Source organism: Scyliorhinus torazame, chromosome 10 (genome assembly GCF_047496885.1).
Source record: "Scyliorhinus torazame isolate Kashiwa2021f chromosome 10, sScyTor2.1, whole genome shotgun sequence".
Lineage (NCBI taxonomy): Eukaryota > Metazoa > Chordata > Chondrichthyes > Carcharhiniformes > Scyliorhinidae > Scyliorhinus > Scyliorhinus torazame.
Window position 1 is genome coordinate 143,615,708 of NC_092716.1, and position 21,103 is coordinate 143,636,810.

General features: G+C 46.5%; 1 protein-coding gene across 4 annotated transcripts in view; it reads left to right on the forward strand.

Moving 5' to 3' along the window:
- The first annotated feature begins 5,281 nt into the window (after positions 1-5,281).
- cd82b (CD82 molecule b) overlaps positions 5,282-21,103 on the forward strand; it is a 144,971-nt gene continuing 129,149 nt past the window's right edge. Inside the window, exon 1 of one of the 4 annotated variants that reach the window (XM_072518799.1) lies at positions 5,282-5,332. The gene's annotated coding sequence lies outside the window, so the exon portion shown is untranslated. Of the gene's footprint in view, positions 5,333-5,678; positions 5,838-5,886; positions 6,009-19,864; positions 19,996-21,103 lie in introns of those variants that run through there. The other 3 variants (XM_072518796.1, XM_072518797.1, XM_072518798.1) reach the window with 3 other exon arrangements.

A 21,103-nucleotide genomic window follows, 5' to 3' on the forward strand; every position in this document is an offset into this window, starting at 1 on the left:
TCTCCCTTCCGGGGACTAAGTCCCCATGCCGGCGGGAAAACCGGTGCCAATGACTCCAGCGTCAACGGGCTCCCAAAGTGAAGAATTCTCACCTGTCTAGGGGGCTAGGTGGATGCCAGAGGGGTTGGCGCCGCTCCTGCCGCGCCGAAGGGACTGCGCGAGTTTGCGCATGTGCAGAACGACAATTGTGATCTTGCACATGCGCGGAACCGCCGCCGTGATTCTACGCTTGCGCAGACCGGCCATCATATTTTGGCGCATGCGCGGGGGGTTCTCTTCTCCGCGCCGGCCATGGCGGAGCCCTACAGGGGCCTGGCGCGGAAGGAATAAGTGCCCCCATGGAACAGGCCTGCCCACAGATCGATGGGCCCCGATCGCAGTGCAGGCCACCGTGGGGGTTCCCCCCCCCCCCCCCCGGGGTCGTATCCCTCCGCACCCCCCAAGGACCATCCACGTCGACTTACCTGCCAGGTCCTGCCGTGTTGGACCATACGTAACCCACGCCGGCGGGACTGGCCAAAAATGGATGGCAGCTCAGCGCATAGGGGTCCGGAGAATTGCCAGGGGGAGCGCTGCCAACGGCCCCTGACCGGCGTGGCGGAAAGACCGCCCCACCCGAAAAATGGCGCCAGAGAATACGGCATCCGGCGTCGGGGCGGCGGGACATGATTCGCTCCACCCTCCGGGGGGTCGGAGAATCCCGCTCCACAGTTTTCACAATGGCGTGGGAGTATAGTTCCTGAAACGGAGAATCCAGCCCAAGAATTTTAAATTTTACCAAAACCAATGGCATAGGTAAGAGGGAGAATCTGTAAGGCTAACTGGATAAATAGACTACAAGGTATTGAAGCTGAATAGACAGTGGGACACATTGAAATAAATAATTCAAAATCTTCAACCAAAGTACATTTCATTGAAAAAACCCATCAAGGAAGACCCATCTGTGGCTCACTCAGGAGATTAAAGATATTGTTAGATTAAAAGAAGAGGCTTACAATGTTGAAAAAATAATAGAAAGTCCAAGTGTTGGAAGTGTTTTACATACCAGCAAAGAGTCACCTAAATGCTGATTAAAAAGTGAAAAAAATAAACTGAGAGTAAACGAGCCAGAGATATAAAACAGATTGTGAAAGATTTTGTAATTACATAAAAAGCAGAGAGTAGCTAAATTAAATGTTGACCCCTTGAAGCAGAAACAGGCTAAATCATGATGAGGAAAGAGGAAATAACAGAAGCATTGAACAAAGATTGTGTGACTGTCTTCAGTTGGAAAATACTGGAATGTGTTATTAAGGATGCCTTAACAAGACACTTAGGAAAGCCTACCATGATTAGAACAAGGAGGAAACTAGGAGCATTTTATTAGGAGGAAATTCTCTTTGACAAATTAATTTGAGTTTATTTTTGAAGATAGAACTAAGAGAGTAGATTAACAGGAACCAGTCGGTGTAGATGCTTAACAGCACCTTCCAAACCCATGCTCACTACCATCTAGTATGTCAAGAGCAGCAGATACCTGGGAACCCCACGACCTGGAGGCTTCCCTCCAAGTCACTCACCACCTTGACTTGCAAATATATTGCTGTTCTTTCTCTGTTGCTGGGGCAACATTCTGGAACTCTATCCCTAACAGCACAGTGGGTGTACCTACATCTCAAGGACTGCAGCAGTTCAAGAAGGCAACTCACCACCACCTTCTGATGGGCAACTAGCGATGGGCAATAAATACTGGCCTAACCAACGATGCTCACATTGCATAAAAAATGAATAACATATATAATGATAATGATAATCGCTTATTGTAACAAATAGGCTTCAATGAAGTTACTGTGAAAAGCCCCAAGTCGCCACATGCCGCCGCCTGTTCGGGGAGGCTGGAACGGGAATTGAACCCACGCTGCTGGTCTTGTTCTGCACTACAAGCCAGCTGTCTTAGCATATATATGGATTTCCAAAAAGCATTCAATAAGGTGTCAGAAAAAAAGGTTAATAAGCAAAATAAGGGCTCCTGGAGTTAGGATAGCATTTTAGCATGGATAGAGGACTGGGTAACACATACAAAGCAGAGAGTGGGCATAAATAAGACTTTTTCATGTTGGCAGACAGTGGATAGTGAGTGCCACGGGATCATTGCTATGGCCTGAGCTATTTACAATCTATATTAATAACTTAGCTGAAGAAGCAGAGTAATGCAACTAGGTTTGATGATAACACCAAGCTAGGTTGAAATATAAGCTATAGGAAGGAGGCAGAGGCTGCAAAGAGATATGGACAGATTAAGTGAGTGGGCAACAAGATGGCAGAAGGAGTATAATGTGGAGAAGTTTGAAGTTATTCCCTTTGGTCATGAGAATAGTGGTCATGAGAATAGAAAGCAGAATATTTTTCAAAAGGTGAGAAACTTTGTAAGAAAACTTTACTTTTTAGTATTTCTGGGGTCCACTGTGGTATTCTGTAAAGCAGGATTGTGGGGGCTGTGAATGTGTGTGTGCGTGTGTATGTATATGACTAATTTAATTAAGCTGGGGACTGAGTGTCTACAAAGATGAGGACATCAAAGGGACTAGGTATGAATGGAAGACATTTGAAGTGAATAGAGTCGAGTTGGATGTTCTGCAGATAAACACAACATTGGTCAAACTTTGCATGAGGAGTTAAATACGGATATGGGCTTAGTTGTTGAATTTCAAATGGAGATAAGGAGTTTACAATTTCGGAAAGGTCACAAATAAATAAGGCAAAGTTATTCAATTTTATTTTACCTGAAATTTATGGCTATAAGGAAAACATAAAAGATTTCTATACCCTGGGAAAGGTAAATTTCAAAGAAAGATAAAAGCAATGGGAAAATATGGCAGGGAAAAGCCATATTTAAAGAGAGTCTGGAAGCTGTGTTGTGGTGTGGCCATATAAGATATCCTGGAGAGAGTGCTGGGAAGAAGTGAAATGAGCATCCTTCAGCCACCCCAGAGAAGTATCTGGGTGCTCCTGAAAGCAAGATGTTAGTTTAAAGTCTTAGATTTCAACTGCCGAGTGGAGAGAGAGAAGCCCTGAGAAATACTTCCCTTACAGTGGGTTGTACCTTGTGGTAATATTACAGGAATTTTATAGAGTAAATATCTATAAGGACAATTGCCTAAAGGGGTGTTTATTTGTGTGCCCAACCAAGTAAGGAAATGTTCTGTAAGACTAATTTTAACTGTGTAAATGTAATTTAGTGCCTGAGTTTTCTTTTGTCAATAAATGTTTTAATTTGAATATTTAAAATCGCCAAAAGTGTTACTGGAATTTGTGGCCCCTGACTTTATATATTTTCTCGTGGTAAAATACAAATAGAAAGGAGCTGTGGTCACTTTGTCAAGTTTCCCTTTTGGGATTTGGCTTGCACAGCCCTTATGACCCGTTGGATCGTAACAACTTGTAAGTGTTGATGTTCAGAGACGTGGCTGTGCTTGTACAAGGAACACAGAAAGTTCTCTCATTTACAGGTGCAGCAAGTAGTTTTATTGGCAGAGACATGTTGGCCTTTATTGCAAGGGTTACAGGAATAAAGAAATCTTGCTACAATTGTACAGGGTTTGATGAGAACATGTCTGGAATACTGTGTACAGTTTTTGTCTCCATATTTAAGGAAGGTTATAATTGCATTGGAGGTGGTATAGCAAAGATTTGCTGTATTGCTTCCTGGGATGAGAGGGCTGTCCTCTGATGAGAGGCTGAGTAAATTGCGTTTATATTCTCTGGGGTTTAGCGTAATGAGAGGCAATCTCAGTGAGACAATCACCATTCCGGAGGGATGTTATAATAATAATAGCTTATTGTCACAAGTAAGCTTCAATGAAGTTACTGTGAAAAGCCCCTAGTCGTCATATCCCGGCGGCTGTCCAGGGAGGCCGGTACGGGAATTGAACCCGTGCTACTGCCTTGTTCTGCATTACAAGCCAGCTGTTTAGCCCACTGTGCTAAACCAGCCCAGGGTGGACACTGAGAGATCGTTATACTGGCAGGGGAAACAGGCTCAGGATATAGAGCTGATTATGTAGGATTGAGATGAGGAGAGATTCCTTAATTCAAAGGGTTGTAAATCTTTGGAATTTTAAAATTTTTTTAAAAATTGTTCATGGGACATGGGCTTTACTGGCAAGACCAGCATTTATTGCCCATCCCTAATTGCCCTTGAGGGGCAGTTAAGAGTCAACCACATTGCTGTGGGTCTGGAGTCATATGTATACCAGACCAGTAATGAGGGCAGATTTCCTTCCTTAAAGGACATTGCTAAACCAAATGGTTTTCTGTGACGATCAACAATGATTTCATGGTCATCTTTAGACTTTTAATTCCAGATTTTTATTGAATTCAAATTTCACCATCTGCAGTGTTGGGATTTGAACCCGGGTCCCCAGAGCATTACCCTGGGTTTCTGATTTATTAGTCCAGGAACAGTACCACTACGCCACCGCCTTGATCCCATAGAGTTGTGAATACATTTGAGTCTGGGATAGGCAGATTATTGATTGACAAGGGGGCCAAGGGTTATGGGGACTCCGATTTCTCACTCAATGTGTTTTCTATCACATCTATCTGGTCTCAGTTTCTCTGTTCAGTATTCGTCTTCTCCTTCTGTTTCTGCTCTCACTGTTTCTCCCTCATTCTTCTTTTTCTCTCCCAGTCCCCCCCTTCTCTGTCCCTCCTCTCTCAGCCGTCCCCATCATCCACTCCTCCTCTCTTTTTCTCAGTCCACCTCTCTCTTTCTCTTGTCACACTCAGTCTCTCTCTCTCTGTCTCTCATTCAGTTCCTCTCAGCCTCTCCTTTCTCTCTCCCTTTCTCTTGTCTCTGTCATTTTTTCAGTTCCTCTCCCTTTCTCTGTTCCCCTCTCACTCAGTCCCTCACACTCTCCCTCTGTCTTTTAGTTCCCCTATCTCTCTGTTTCCATCTCAGTTCCCCTCTCTGTCTCTCTCCGTTCCTCTCTCTCTGTTCCTCTCGCTCTGTTCCCCTCTCTCTCAGTTCCCTTCTCTCTCTCTGTTCCCCTCTCTCTCAGTTCCCTTCTTTCTCTCAGTTCCCCTCTCTCTCTCAGTTCCTCTCTCACTATCCCTCTCCCTGTCTCTCAGTCCCCCTCTCTCTTTCTCAGTGAGATACCCTCAATTACGACCCAGGAGAGGAGTTTGATAATACAAAGGCTCCAATAACTAGAAAACCAGACAGCTGCCGAGAAGTGTGCTCACTGCACGCTGCCTACTGAACGTAACCTCATAAACAGCTTCCTGGGGGCGGTGCCAGAGGCGGAGTCCCCCAGTGTTCCAAACCCGGTCTTAAAGGGCCTACGCATTAAAGGTACATATGAACACAGATATCATTCATCACACTCAGTTCCCCTCTCTCCCTCTGTTCCCCCCCCCCCTCTCTCTCTCTCAGTTCCCCCTCTCTCCTCTCTGTTCCCCTCTGTCACTTCTACCTCTGTCTCTCTCAGTTTCTCACTCACTCTGTTCCCCTCCTCTCTTTCAGTTCCCCTCTCGCTCAGTTCCCATGCTCTCTGTCACCCTCTCAGTTCTCTCTGTCTCTCAGGTCCTCTCTCACTCAGTTCCCCTCTCTCTCTGGTCCTCGCTCTCTCTGTTCCTCCCTCTCTTTCTCTCCCTCTCAGTCTCGCTCTCCCTCTCTCTCTCTCAGTTCCCCTCACTCTCGTTCCTCTTTCTCTCTCAATTCCTCTTTCTTTCTCAGACTCTCCCTCCCCCTGTTGGTTGGATCTCTCTCTCTGGGGGAAGTCTGTCTGATCTGTTCTCAGTGTATAACCTGTTCCAGTGCAGCCTGGCTCTGCTCTCCGCTTCTCACACTCCTCTCGGTAAGTCTCTCCACTCTCTCAGCGCCGGGGCTGAAGCTGCAGCGGCCGGAGTCACTGGGCAGTCCCGGGAGCGGACTGCTGTACCCGGCTCCGCTCGGCCCGGCTCCGCACAGCCGAGTCCGGCTCGGCCGCTGTCTCGAATCCTGGGCCGTGTCGGACTGGGGCAACAGGGTGAGTTAAAGAGGCACCTGGACTGGGATGTCTCGGGATCAGACTGCGATCAGATTTGGTCAGACTGCGATCAGATTGGGTCAGACTGCGATCAGACTGGGGTAGACTATGAGCAGTCTGGGTTAGACTGGGATCAGACTGGGCCAGACTGCGATCAGATTTGGTCAGACTGCGATCAGATTGGGTCAGACTGCGATCAGACTGGGGTAGACTATGAGCAGTCTGGGTTAGACTGGGATCAGACTGGGCCAGACTGCGATCAGAGTGGGTCAAACTGCGATCAGACTGGGTTAGACTGTGATCAGACTGGGTCAGATGGGATCAGACTGGGTCAGATTGTGATCAGAATGGGTTAGACTGTGATCAGACTGGGTCAGATGGGATCAGACTGGGTCAGACTGTGATCAGACTGGGTTAGACTGTGATCAGACTGGGTCAGATGGGATCAGACTGGGTCAGACTGTGATCAGACTGGGTTAGACTGTGATCAGACTGGGTTAGACTGCGATCAGACTGCGATCAGACTGGGCCAGACTGTGATCAGACTGGGCCAGACTGTGATCAGACTGGGCCAGACTGTGATCAGACTGGGGTAGACTATGAGCAGTCTGGGTTAGACTGCGATCAGAGTGGGTCAAACTGCGATCAGACTGGGTTAGACTGTGATCAGACTGGGTTAGACTGTGATCAGACTGGGTCAGATGGGATCAGACTGGGTCAGACTGTGATCAGACTGGGTTAGACTGTGATCAGACTGGGTTAGACTGTGATCAGACTGGGTCAGATGGGATCAGACTGGGTCAGACTGTGATCAGACTGGGTTAGACTGCGATCAGACTGCGATCAGACTGGGCCAGACTGCGATCAGACTGGGCCAGACTGTGATCAGACTGGGCCAGACTGGGATCAGACTGGGTCAGACTGTGATCAGACTGGTCAGACTGCGATCAGACTGGGTCAGACTGGGACAGACTGGAATCAGACTGGGCCAGACTGGGATCAGACTGGGACAGACTGGGATCAGACTGGTCAGACTGCGATCAGACTGGAATCAGACTGGGCCAGACTGGGATCAGACTGGGTCAGACTGCGATCAGACTGGGCCAGACTGCGATCAGACTGTGATCAGACTGGGCCAGACTGCGATCAGACTGGGTTAGACTGCGATCAGACTGCGATCAGACTGGGCCAGACTGCGATCAGACTGGGCCAGACTGTGATCAGACTGGGCCAGACTGTGATCAGACTGGGTCAGACTGCGATCAGACTGGGTCAGACTGGGACAGACTGGAATCAGACTGGGCCAGACTGGGATCAGACTGGGTCAGACTGTGATCAGACTGGTCAGACTGCGATCAGACTGGAATCAGACTGGGCCAGACTGCGATCAGACTGGGCCAGACTGCGATCAGACTGGGATCAGACTGGGCCAGACTGGGATCAGACTGGGTTAGACTGTGATCAGACTGGGTCAGACTGGGCCAGACTGCGATCAGACTGGGCCAGACTGGGATCAGACTGGGTCAGACTGTGATCAGACTGGTCAGACTGCGATCAGACTGGGCCAGACTGGGATCAGACTGGGTCAGACTGTGATCAGACTGGGTCAGACTGGGCCAGACTGGGATCAGACTGGGTCAGACTGCGATCAGACTGGGTCAGACTGCGATCAGACTGGGTTAAACTGCGATCAGACTGGGTCAGACTGGGCCAGACTGCGATCAGACTGGGTCAGACTGCGATCAGACTGGGCCAGACTGCGATCAGACTGTGATCAGACTGGGTTAGACTGTGATCAGACTGGGTCAGACTGGGCCAGACTGCGATCAGACTGGGTCAGACTGCGATCAGACTGGGTTAAACTGCGATCAGACTGGGTCAGACTGGGTCAGACTGGGCCAGACTGCGATCAGACTGGGTCAGACTGGGCCAGACTGCGATCAGACTGGGTCAGACTGGGATCAGACTGGGCCAGACTGCGATCAGACTGTGATCAGACTGGGCCAGACTGCGATCAGACTGTGATCAGACTGGGTTAGACTGTGATCAGACTGGGTCAGACTGGGCCAGACTGCGATCAGACTGGGTCAGACTGCGATCAGACTGGGTTAAACTGCGATCAGACTGTGATCAGACTGGGTCAGACTGGGTCAGACTGGGCCAGACTGCGATCAGACTGGGTCAGACTGGGCCAGACTGCGATCAGACTGGGTCAGACTGCGATCAGACTGGTCAGACTGCGATCAGACTGGGCCAGACTGCGATCAGACTGTGATCAGACTGGGCCAGACTGCGATCAGACTGTGATCAGACTGGGTTAGACTGTGATCAGACTGGGTCAGACTGGGCCAGACTGCGATCAGACTGGGTCAGACTGCGATCAGACTGGGCCAGACTGCGATCAGACTGCGATCAGACTGGGCCAGACTGCGATCAGACTGGGTCAGACTGGGTCAGACTGGGCCAGACTGCGATCAGACTGGGTCAGACTGGGCCAGACTGCGATCAGACTGGGTCAGACTGGGTCAGACTGGGCCAGACTGCGATCAGACTGGGTCAGACTGGGCCAGACTGCGATCAGACTGGGTCAGACTGGGATCAGACTGGGTTAGACTGCGATCAGACTGTGATCAGACTGGGTCAGACTGGGATCAGAGTGGATCAGACTGGGCCAGACTGTGATCAGACTGGGCCAGACTGCGATCAGACTGGGTCAGACTGGGCCAGACTGCGATCAGACTGGGTCAGACTGGGATCAGACTGGGTTAGACTGCGATCAGACTGTGATCAGACTGGGTCAGACTGGGATCAGAGTGGATCAGACTGGGCCAGACTGTGATCAGACTGGGCCAGACTGCGATCAGACTGCGATCAGACTGGGTCTGACTGGGATTCAGACTGGGATCAGGCAGCGATGAATTTGGGACCAGACTGGGTGAGATTGGATCACACGAGAACAGACTTGGATCAGACTGGCATGCGACTCGGATCAAACTGGGTTAGACTGCGTTAGACTGCTCTACCTAATTCTGCTCTGTCCTGCTCCGCTCAGCCCAGGGTCTGCCCTACTCAGCCTATCTCAGCTTGGCCCGGCCCGACTGCTGTTTCAGATCCTGGGCCATGCTGGACTGGGACAGCAGGGTGTGTTAAAGGGGCATCTCCAAACAAGGAAATATCTGGATCAGACTGGGATGTCCCAGGATCAGACTGGGGTCAGACAGTGTTAGACTGAGATCAGACTGGGATTTCCCTGGGTTCGACTGAGATCAAACTGGGATTTCTCTGGATCAAACTGGGTTGGACTGGGGTCAGACCAGGATTTCCCAGGGTCAGGCTGGAATTTCCCAGGGTCCAACTGGGATCAGAATGGGATTTGGATTAGATTGGATTTGTTTATTGTCACGTGTACCGAGGTACAGTGAAATGTATTTTTCTGCGTGCAGCTCAAATCAGATCGTTCGGAATACATAATAGGGCAACACAAGGTACACAATGTAAATACATAGAAACAGGCATCAGGTGAAGCAGACAGGGGCGTAGTATTAATCAGATCAGTCCAGTGACAGAGGGAGACTGTCCCACCTTGCCAGATCAGCTTTCACTCTCCTCACCAAACTAGAAATGTTGTACCTGCGGAGCACCCCCCACTCCTGGGCAACCTGCACCCCCAGGTACCTAAAGTGAGTCCCTGCCCTACGGAATGGCAGCCCCCCCGCCCCTGCCCCCACCCCCGGCCGAGACACCACAAAATACTCACGCTGGTCTAGATTTAGCTTGTATCCCCAAAAAGACCCAAACACTCGAAGCAGCCCCAATATTCCACCTATATACACACTCGGTTCCGACATGTATAACAGCAAGTCATCAGCACACAAGGACACCCTGTGCTCTATCCCCTTCCGCACTATTCCTTTCCATACCCCCGAACTTCTTAATGCGATGGCCAATGGCTCAATCGCGAGTGCGAACAGCAGGGGGGGACATAGGACATCCCTGCCTAGTCCCACGGTGGAGAGAAAAGTATTCCGAGCTGATGTTGTTTGTGCGGACACTCGCCCTCGGCTCCTTATATAGTAGCTTTACCCAGTTCACAAATCTTGGTCCAATCTCAAACCGCTCCAGAACTGCCATCAAGTACCCCCATTCTACCCGGTCAAACGCCTTCTCAGCGTCCAATGCCACAACCGCCTCTTGTTTCCTTCCCCTCTGCCGGCGCCATAACGACGTTCAATACCCTTCTAATGTTTGAAAAGAGCTGCCTCCCTCTCACAAACCCCGTCTGATCTTCACCGATCACCTTCGGGAGGCACTCCTCCAGTCTACCCACCAGTACCTTCGCCAATACTTTTGCGTCCACATTCAGAAGTGATATGGGCCTATACAACCCACACTCCCGTCTGATCCTTATCTGTTTTTAGCAACAGGGAAATTGATGCCTGCCCCAAAGTTTGTGGCAACACCCACTTCTCTATCGCTTCTTCAAACATCCCCACCATCAGGGGTGTCAGCTTATCCTTGAATTTCTTATAATATTCCACCGGAAACCCATCCGGCCCTGCCACCTTCCCCAACAGCATCCTCCCAATCACATCCTTTATCTCCTACTCCACTATCGCTCCTTCTAATGTAGCCCTGTCCCCCCTCCCCTAACCTCGGGTACTCCAACACATCTAGAAATTCCTGCATCTCACGGTCTCCCCTAGGTGGCTCTGACCTGTACAACCTCTCACAAAATTCCTCAAAAACCTTGTTAATGTGATTTATTGAACCATTAGCACAGTTCTCTATGTGTTTGACTCTCCTGCTAATCTTGCTATAGTAACTCGTCTGCTGCTGGTTGCTCAGATAAGGCTGCTAGGCCTTCATGGTCTTGTTCATGCAAGGGCTGCGCTCTGGAGTCTTGCGTTGCTTCCATCATGGAGTCTGTCAACAAGCTAGCTGTGGAGGCTTGTATTGCTCTCTCTGTGGAGTCTGGCATCGTTCCCTGTGTGGAGTCATGCAGTGGTCTCGCTGTGGAGTCGATCTGTGCGCTCTCAACGGAATCGTGCAGTGGTCTCGCTGTGGAGTCTGTCATCGCTTTCTGTGTGGAGTCAGGGACTCTTCGTGGTGCGTGGACCACTCTGCGTGGACCACTGGTGTGACGTCAGGCCGCTCTCTGTGGCCTTGTACCGCTCTCTGTCTCTTGGCGTCAGGTCGCAGCAGAATCCTGTACTCATGGGTCAGGATGTCATCTATGCTGGGCTGAGGATCCTCAAATCCGAAGAACTCATCCATGACTGTCGGATGCTTCAATGTACAACACATCTTGTCGCTGCGGTTTGGATTTGGTACTGAGGTTGCCACGTCCAATAATGAAATCATCGTCTGAGTCGTAGTCTTCAAGGACTAAATCATCTCTTAGGGCGGTGTTAACTGCTTGTTGCAGGGTTCTGCGGAGGTTACTTTCAGCTACTGGTCGAAGTTCAGGCATTGTGCTGTCGTTCCAGGTGAAAGAATTGTGTTATCTGGCTTTCAATTTTTTTTTCTTCTATTTTCGGACATTTCCCCTTTAGGTGGGTGTGGTCTGGGGCCTCTGACGTCATGATGCTTGTGATGTAGAGCGTAGGAATGGATTGCGCATGCACAAATCGCTTTTCCTTTACTGTGCGCTCTTTGCTTAACTGCGCATGCGCGGCTTCTCGTGCATGCGCAAAACACTGTTTTGCCGGTTCGCATCTTCTTGGGAACTGCGCATGTGCGGCTCCTTGCGCAAGATGGCTGCCAATCAAAACTGCTGTTTGCCTCTGCTGAAGCCTACCTTTGCCTCGTGGTGAGTATAGGCTCCAGTTTTACCGATTTCTTTTGTGTTCACCTCGCAGTAGTTTTCAAACTTGTCCAGGACTGTCTGGAAGTCTCTCTTGTCCTGCCCTTTGGAGTACTTGAAGGAGTTGAAGATTTCTGTTGCACTTTCATCCGCAATGGTGAGTAGAAGTTCTATCTTCTCAGCATCGGCCATGCCATCTAGATCGGATGCTACCATGTAAATCTCAAATCTCTGCTTGAATGCACGCCAGTTGGCACTGAGATTTCCGTGTACCTGAGCTGCTGAGGAACCGGAATCTCGATCGAGTTCTTTCTGTCCAGTCTGGTCTCAATCAAAAGGCTGAGTTCGGATTTAGAAATTCCTTTAGTTTATTTCAAATAACTTGCACGCTTGCACTCCCTCTGATGAAGGCAGGAGACCCACGTCTCTTGAAACTCCCAGAGCGAGTGAGACAAAGGGAGGCAACACATGTCTCATATACATTAATGCAGTATCAAGTTCCACATACACGAATACAAGATTCCGATAGGCCCTTTCCTTGACCTGGTCATATAGTCTAACTGCCACTGATTCTGATAGGCTCATTACACATTCCTTTCCTTCCTCTGGGCCTCTGCCTCCCAGCATCCTTTGTAGCATCCTTTGTGCAAAGAGCCAGTCCTGATAGCCACCCCTCCCCCTCTCGCCATGCTTTGCCCATCTCTTTGTTCACTCCCTGCAACCCGAATTAATGTCCATAATGCACTATTCTAACTGGTCATCCCAGTCTAATGCTCTTTTCTTTAGTTCAATTCCTCATTCTCTCCTTTTATCATTCTATGATAACTACTATGCCGCCTCCGAACCAACCTTCCGAACCTTCCGCTACCCACCGACAACGGGACACCGGTGGCGTTGTGGCAGATGCATTGGCCTGACGTCTGGGTTACGCTACACCTCCGTTCCGTGCAGGTGGAGAACAGACATGTTATATTTTCTTTCACCTCTGCCACGAGGGTCTCTATCGCTAGAGAAAGGTGTGGGTAGGTACTCCCCCTAATGGTCAAAAAGTGTGCTAATAATTTGCCAGATCAACAATAGTCCTGTTGCTGTCTCGGTCCAAATTTGGAGTTTGGTTAGGCATACAACTCCCAGTGTCCATTATAAACATCCCAGGGTTAATAACCCTGCATCAATGTCTGGTCTGAAAGACTATCCCGCAATTCATTACATTCCGTACATAAACACCTCATCACATTTTTACAGCCACTGACTCTCCATCCGGATTCCTTCTGGTTTGATGGTCGCCAGTAATGGGATGTCATCTTGGTGAGTGGTGATGGGCCGAGTCTATCGGCATCATCCGAGCCATAGTCATCTTACAACACATATTAAGGCATCCAATGATTATACAATATACAATTATAATAACAAGTATTATCAATCCATGCATCAGGTAAAACCCCATGACCGAGCTATGAGAGCTGACTCTGAGCTGAATCCTACTGTAGGGTTTATATCCCCTTCTAGTCGTACTGACTGGCAGCTATCCCCGATCCTTATCATGTGTGTGTATACATGTCGTGATTTGTAAACTGTGCACGGAAAACAACTGTAAATTCATCTACCCGCAGACCAGTGGCGATAGACTCTTTGTATTGTTCTTGCCTCAAGTCCAGTCACTGTAAACCATAGCTGTCGCTACTCAGGAAGGTAACACAATAGCTATATCCGTGTGTTCCACTACCTCCAAGGCATCTGATTACTCAGTCCATCAGCGACCAAAATGGTTTTCATCCCCCACTGGTATTATTTATGATATCATGTACTATCCACTGATTATCTCGCTTTATGAATTGCAGAAGCTTCAATCAATCCTGTTTTTATTCCTGACTTCCTCACACTAACGTCAAACATTGTACTGAACCATGTAGTCTGCCAGCCCCGGTTTACATGAGACAATACTCAGTTTTCTTCAAATCCCTTTTGTCCGTTATCATTTTCCTTACAGCATGGAGTGTATACTTGCCATTATTTGTTTGTTTTTCTACTTTGCAATAACACCACTTGCACATTCAATACAGTCAACGTTTGGGGTTACAACCCAATTGAATCCATACATAACAGTCCCTAACAACTTGCAGGACATTTCGTCCGTAATATCTATTACACTCTCCAATGCAATATTGTTTGTTGCATTGATTACAAATTTCCCGCCGTGGCATCAAGCTGCCAAAATTCCTAAACTATTGTCATTTAAAATGTGGGGGTTCCTCGTCAGTCGCTGCCATCTGCCAAGACCCTGAATAACTCCACCGCGTAGTACATACCCCGTGGAGACCACAGATTATCCATCAGCTAACGTGCAGTTCGAGATGTCTGATCGGAGGTTTCACTATTGAGGAATAATTTGATATTTTGATTTGTTTCTAACCCCTAAGGTTTTTCTCCGAGCTCTGTCATTTAATTCCCTCAAATATGTAGCCAATTGTATCATTAGTTTTCCCCCCCCATACTGTCTAAAACATTCTTCTCTGGAGTGTAGTTCTCGTTCTTCGTCTGTGTTATTTTTGCTTCATCTGAAAACCAAATAAACAGGTCAAAGGCGGAGAGGGCCCTATTTCTTAATTTGTATCTTTCTATTCTTGTTTGGATGTTCCAGAAGTGCCCTCTCCAGGACTTCCGGATGTCCATTTATTTCCCTTCTCATCCTTGACGTACATCATAAGATTAAGGCCTGTTAAGCCTCCTTCTCCTATCGTTGCACCCCTGAGTGAGACTCGAAGAATCTGAAACTCCTCTTTTACTAACTCAGTGATCCAAGCAGGTCGAAACTTTCCCTGATACATGTTGGATAATATTGCTACTGCATGTACTTTAATTCCTTTAATTTTGATTACGACCGGATTTTTATGAAAGTAATTTCCAATCATGACATTTTCACTTTATAATCTGTCCTATCGATGCTGCTAACAGGTTTCAATTCCCTGGCATCCCGCTCCACTGATTCCATTATACTAGTAAGTGCAGTTATCCCCTGCCACTCACAACCAAACATTCCTTTTCCCTTGTCCGAGCGGTTTGGGGATATGATCTATCCTGTGGCACGGCATCATTGCAGTGATACAGTCTCTAAACACTGTTAGGCTAATTTTACATCCCCGGGTCATCCCAACATCTCTTAAACTACGTACTCCCTCACTAATTGGTACCACAAGTTTATCACTTCTTCACAATCCTGCACATCCTTTCCCAATCACTCTGTCGTCAGCTTGGCTTTCTCTGCAGTAATTACAATTTATCATTATCACACCATCCCATGCTCAAAAGCTATCATGTGGTCACAAACTTCAATCATCAGTGTTGCCTGATGTTTCACAAAACAATCATGACAACTGAATTCACCAAATTTCCCTGGGAGCCAAAGCATTTCCCCATTTCTGTCGTTCTAAATGCAATATCAATTCACCTGAATGCTATATCTGCCATTCTCCTAGGTTTCATATGATTACTCCCTGTCCAAACTACTGGGCTACAAAACGTGCCACATCCTTGACACGATGTTTCATTAAGTTCACAATGAATCATTTTAAACTGGGGTCCATTAATAACAGCCCATGACCTATCATCCCATATTCTCAATTCCTTACTAATTATGTTTCTTCGTTTGCTGCCGATAGGTTGCCTATGGATTATAATAATCTCTCTTTTATCACTTAATTGGGTCGGATGTTTTAGTTCTGATACAATTCCTTTGCTCCAGATGCCACTGATTCTCTAATTCAACGTCCCCCATGCTGCTATCAGCTTTGATTAAAAAGTACAAACAACTTTTGCTGCTCCTGGGAAAAAGAGGGCCTGCAAACTCTAGTGACCATTCTTCCATCAGTGTCTCAGTTTTTTTCTATGCTACTCCCTGTTTCTTTACTCCGTTTCTCCACCATTTTTTTTCCTGAATTTTTTTTAAAAATGGATGCCCCCCCGGCTTGCCCCTCGTCCTCCTTAACTTTACTACCATCCGTATATACCACCCAAGCATTTACCAACTCTGTTCTGCTAACTGAGTTATCAAGTTTCTGTCCCTTTTTAATGTTACGAATAAACATTAAGGCAGGGTTTAAAAGAATGGTTTCCCATCTTTCCCATCGAGCTGTATTCGCGCCTTGCTGGCAATCCTGTCTCTTGGTCAACTCTCAATTCCAAAAATTCATTTGTGACATAAATTTTCTTTCCGGCTGATAAATTTTCAATCTCTGCTATCCTTTTTGTTATTGTTGCCAAACATTTTGCAATGTCCGAAAACTTTTGTTTAGCCCTTGACCAATTTCCTGTCAATGTTTGATAGGTGTCTGAGTACTATGATTAACCAGCACCATACCATATCCATTTGCGTACAAATCAAATTTAATGCTCAAATCGTCCTCTTCATGTCTCTCCTCTAATAGCCCGGATGTTGCTACAACTGTTTTTAACTGGTCCAACCTCCTCTTCGGCAGGAGCTAGGGAATGTGGATTGGGAGCAGCTGTTTAAGGGTAAATCCACATTTGAAATGTGGGAGTCTTTTAAGGAAAGGTTGATTAGAGTGCAGGACAGACGTGTCCCTGAGAAAATCAGGGATAAAAATGGCAAGATTAGTGAACCATGGATGACGGGTGGAATTGTGAGACTAGCCAAGATGAAAAAGGAAGCATACATAAGATCTAGGCGACTTAAAACTGATGAAGCTTTGGAGCAATATCGGGAAAGTAGGACAAATCTCAAGAGATATGGACAGGGTGGATAGAAACAAACTTTTTCCAAGCGTGGGGGTGTCAATTACAAGGGGTCACGATTTCAAGGTGAGAGGGGGAAAGTTTAAGGGAGATGTGCGTGGAAAGATTTTACACAGAGGGTGGTGGGTGCCTGGAACACTTTGCCAGTGGAGGTGGTAGAGGCGGGCACGATAGCATCATTTAAGATGCATCTAGACAGATATATGAACAGCGGGGAACAGAGGGAAGTAGATCCTTGGGAAAATAGGTGACAGGTTTAGATAAAGGATCTGGATCGGCGCAGGCTGGGAGGGCCGAAAGGCCTGTTCCTGTGCTGTAATTTTCTTTGTTCTTCACTGGTCCACCTAAAATCCCCTTTTAAAGTTTCATAAATGGGTCTAGCATAAAGACCAAAGTCTTCCACCACTGGTCTCAAATACCCCAAAATTCCCATGATTTGCTTACCCCCGTTTCGTGAAACGGGCGCTGCGATTCTAGCAGCTTTCTCTCTCATCCCAACACTGGCTTCCCCACCTGCCCTTGACACTGACTACCCTAGATAATCGCTCCTGCCAATCTGGCATTTCTTTAGCCCTATCTTAAACCCTGCTTTAATATGTTTTAATAATTTTGGTCATTCTTTCAACATGTGTCCCCCTGATCATCATCTCCAATTAACACATCATCAATATATACTAAAGCCAAATCATCTTTAATCAACTCCCTTACTATTGCCAGAAAGTGGTCTGGGGAATTAACATATCCTTGTGGCAATTTACAGTATACGTAATGTTTAGTGCCAAAGGTAAATGCTGTCTTTTCCCTGCTGTCTGGGTCTAACGGAACACTCCCGAATTCATTGGCTAAATCTGTACTAGTTAAATAAGTTTTGCCTGCCACCTTCTCCAATGTAGTTTGTGGATTTATTAAATGCCGTTTATCCTTCTCTTTTTCCTTTTCGTAACCTTATTTAATGCTTTGTAATTCGTTACCATTCTAAATGTACCAGCAGGCTTGCTAACTACCTGAAGTGGGATATTCGTCGATGCATATGTGACTTCTTAAATGATTCCGTGCTATTCTAACTCTTTGATTATTATCTCCAGCTCGCATTTGGCACCTCGGGTCAAGGGCTATTTCTTTTATGGCCTGTATCGTCTCCCTGGATTGTGTGCTGGAATTGTGTGCTGATTAACCCTGTGTCATTCTTTCTATTGCTAGGTTTGCTTTCCTTATTTCCTTTACGTTATCAATTGGTTTTAATATCTTAATTTTTTTCTGCATCTATTTTTATGAATCTTTCCCTGCCATCAGATTCTCATTTCCTGGTACTGCAAGTAATACTCCTAATCTAAGCTCCGGTCCCATATCTTTATTCCCTAAATCTCTGCCTGCAATGTAGTTAAATTCTAAACGTCATTTCTTCTGCTAGTGACTTTCTTACAACTCAGCGGGCACTGGGACCCAGTGATGCTGTGCCATATCACTTCCTTTCTACTGGGATCTTCCTTTCCCCCTGTGTAATCTTAAAATAAAGTTTAAAAAATCCATCGTCTTTGCTATATGAAAATCCCCAAATCTTAAATTTGATGTGTAGTGAGTTTACAGAGAGAATACTGAAATCTCTACAATTTGGAACTCACCGAACAAAATTTTTAAATGTAGGTACATCATGGCTGCCTCTAATAAAGGAGCACATGGCCTCAATTCACCGAATGCCTAGTCTTCGCATTTCAATTTTTGATTCCTTTGTTCTCTTTTTCTTTTTTAACCAACCAAGATTATGCCGTGTTCAACTAATCATTTACAAATCCCAATTCATACATGTTGATTTTGCTTTTTGTTTACTTCCTGAGAATTGTGTCCTAAATACCTTCCACAATGTTAATCATTATTACTGATTTTCTAAAGAACTTTCAAGTACTTACCCCATTTTAAATCTCACTTTAACTGCCGCGTATACCTCCTAATTGATGTGCAACTTCGTTTTGCAAAACACACCATTTTAAAAACTAGGAATACCAGAGGAAGTTCACAAATTCTTATTAAACACACACACTCATTCATTCACCGAGATCTCCACTCAACCGAAAGGAATTCAAATCATTATACTTTCATTCATTTCAACCAACTAGATAATAAAACTTTGAATTTGCACATTGTTTTCCCTTCTTCAAAACTGTAAAGTAAATTTAAACATTCCTGAAATCTCCTCTTTTCCAATACGGTTCTGAATTTTCCAAGTCTCTGGTTCCCCCTCCTAGTGGCCATTCAGCTCCCAACTTTTTCACTCATAAGACATATCTCCCCCTAACAAAATCCAACTTTAATTCTAATTGTACGGCATTGAATTGTTTCCAGAATATTCCCTCAGTGGTCTTAGCTGAATTGTCTGTAACGTTTCCTCAATCCGTTAAAGACCTTAACCAAATTAAAGTGTAATTCAATACATCCAATTTTAATTTTCAACATGCAATTGAATTCCGAGGCACATTCCCTCAAACCCTAGCTGAATTGTCCCCTCGAATTCCCTCAGTTAAATAGCCCTCAATCATACTTATATCAATTGAAATTATTTTCTATTCCGCCAGACTGACCTTTGATTTCGTCGAGACGACCTTACCTGACCATGTGCGAGTGATTAAACTTCATCAGACTATGAGACAGAGGAAAACCGACATGGTCATTTTCAAGCTACACACGTCGTGGGCCCATTTCCTCTCTCTCTCTGTCCGAGATCAGTTTAATTCTAATTTTGCAGATGACCGGTGGTCGCCTGTAGAAATCCCACCGCTGCCAACAAATGAAGAAATTGAGTTCTTTCTGTCCAGTCTGGTCTCAATCAAAGGGCTGAGTTCGGATTTAGAAATTCCTTTAGTTTATTTCAAACAGCTTGCAAGCTTACACTCCCTCTGATGAAGGCAGGAGACCCATATCTCTTGAAACTCCCAGAGCGAGTGAGACAAAGGGAGGCAACACGTGTCTCATATGCATTCATGCAGTATCAAGTTCCACATACACGAATACAAGATTCCGATAGGCCCTTTCCTTGACCTGGTCATATAATCTAACTGCCACTGATTCTGATAGGCTCATTACACATTCCTTTCCTTCCTCTGGGCCTCTGCCTCCCAGCATCCTTTGTGGCATCCTTTGTGCAAAGAACCAGTCCGGATAGCCACCCCTCCCCCTCTCGCCATGCTTTGCCCATCTCTTTGTTCACTCCCTGCAACCCACATTAATGTCCATAATGCACTATTCTAACTGGTCATCCCAGTCTAATGCTCTTTTCTTTCGTTCAATTCGTCACTGTTGCTGGTAGTCACGGATCTTGCTGAGTTGAACTATATAGATTCAACAGGTACTACTGGTACCATGATGTGTTATGTACTATGGGATAACACAGGCTGCAACTCGATGCAGCTTTGACCAAAAGATACTCCAGACTTTGAAGTAAGTTCAATGTGATTTATTGAACCATTAGCACAATTCTCTATGAGTTTGACTCTCCTGCCAATCTTGCTATAGTAACTCAGTCTAACTAACCAGTCTGCTCTAAGCCACGTGGTGGGTGTGATGCTTCTGATCTGCCCCTGTCCTTCTCTCTAAGTGTCGCCTGTGGAAAGAGACAGAGCATGTGTGCCCTGTCCTTGTACATATCCCCTTGTGATAGTGTCACCTCTAGGTTTCTTGACTGCCCATTGGTCGTGTCCTATTCTATGTGTTCATTAGCTGTATGTCTGCATGTCATGACATCGTCGGTGCTCCCTCTAGTGTTTACTTAGTTGTAGTGTATTTACATTAACCCCTTGTGTATATACAGTGATGCACATCACCACAAGTTTCTGTTTGTATGCTTGGAGAAGGATTTCCAAAATTCTGATTTTCCAAAATTCGGTCGGGGTATGGAACGATAGGAGCCCTGGATTTTTTTGCAACAGTGGTCGATAGTGTTGTCGCCCCTGGTTGAACAGGAGATGTGTTTACGGAATTTCGGCAGTATACTCTTGAGGTTGGCCTTGTTGAATTCCCCGGCCACGATGAACAAGGCCTCCGGGTGTTCTGTTTCACTGTTGTTTATAACTGTGTACAATTCGTCCAGCATTTCTTTACTTCTGCCAGGGTCAGACTGGGATATCCTGGGTTTAGAGTGAGTCTGACTGGAATTTCCCAGATTTGACTGGGTTATCCTGGGTTAGAGTGAGATCAGACTGAGATTTCCCCGGGTCAAACATGGGTCGGACAGGGACAGACTGGTGTTTCCCTGGGTGAGACTGAATTAGGCTGGGATTTCCCAGGTTCAGACTGGGATCAGACTGGGATTTCCCAGGGTCAGACTGGGATCAGACTGGGATTTTCCAGGGTCAGACTGGGAACAGACTGGGATTTCTCAGAGTTATACTGGGTCAGTTTTGATCTGACTGGGATCTCCCTGGGATTAACTGGGTCAAACTGGATCAGACTGGGATTTCCGAGGGTCAGCCTGGATCTGACTGGAACTTCTCAGCGTCAGACTGGGATCTCCCAGGGTTATACTGGGGCAGACTGGATCTGACTGGGA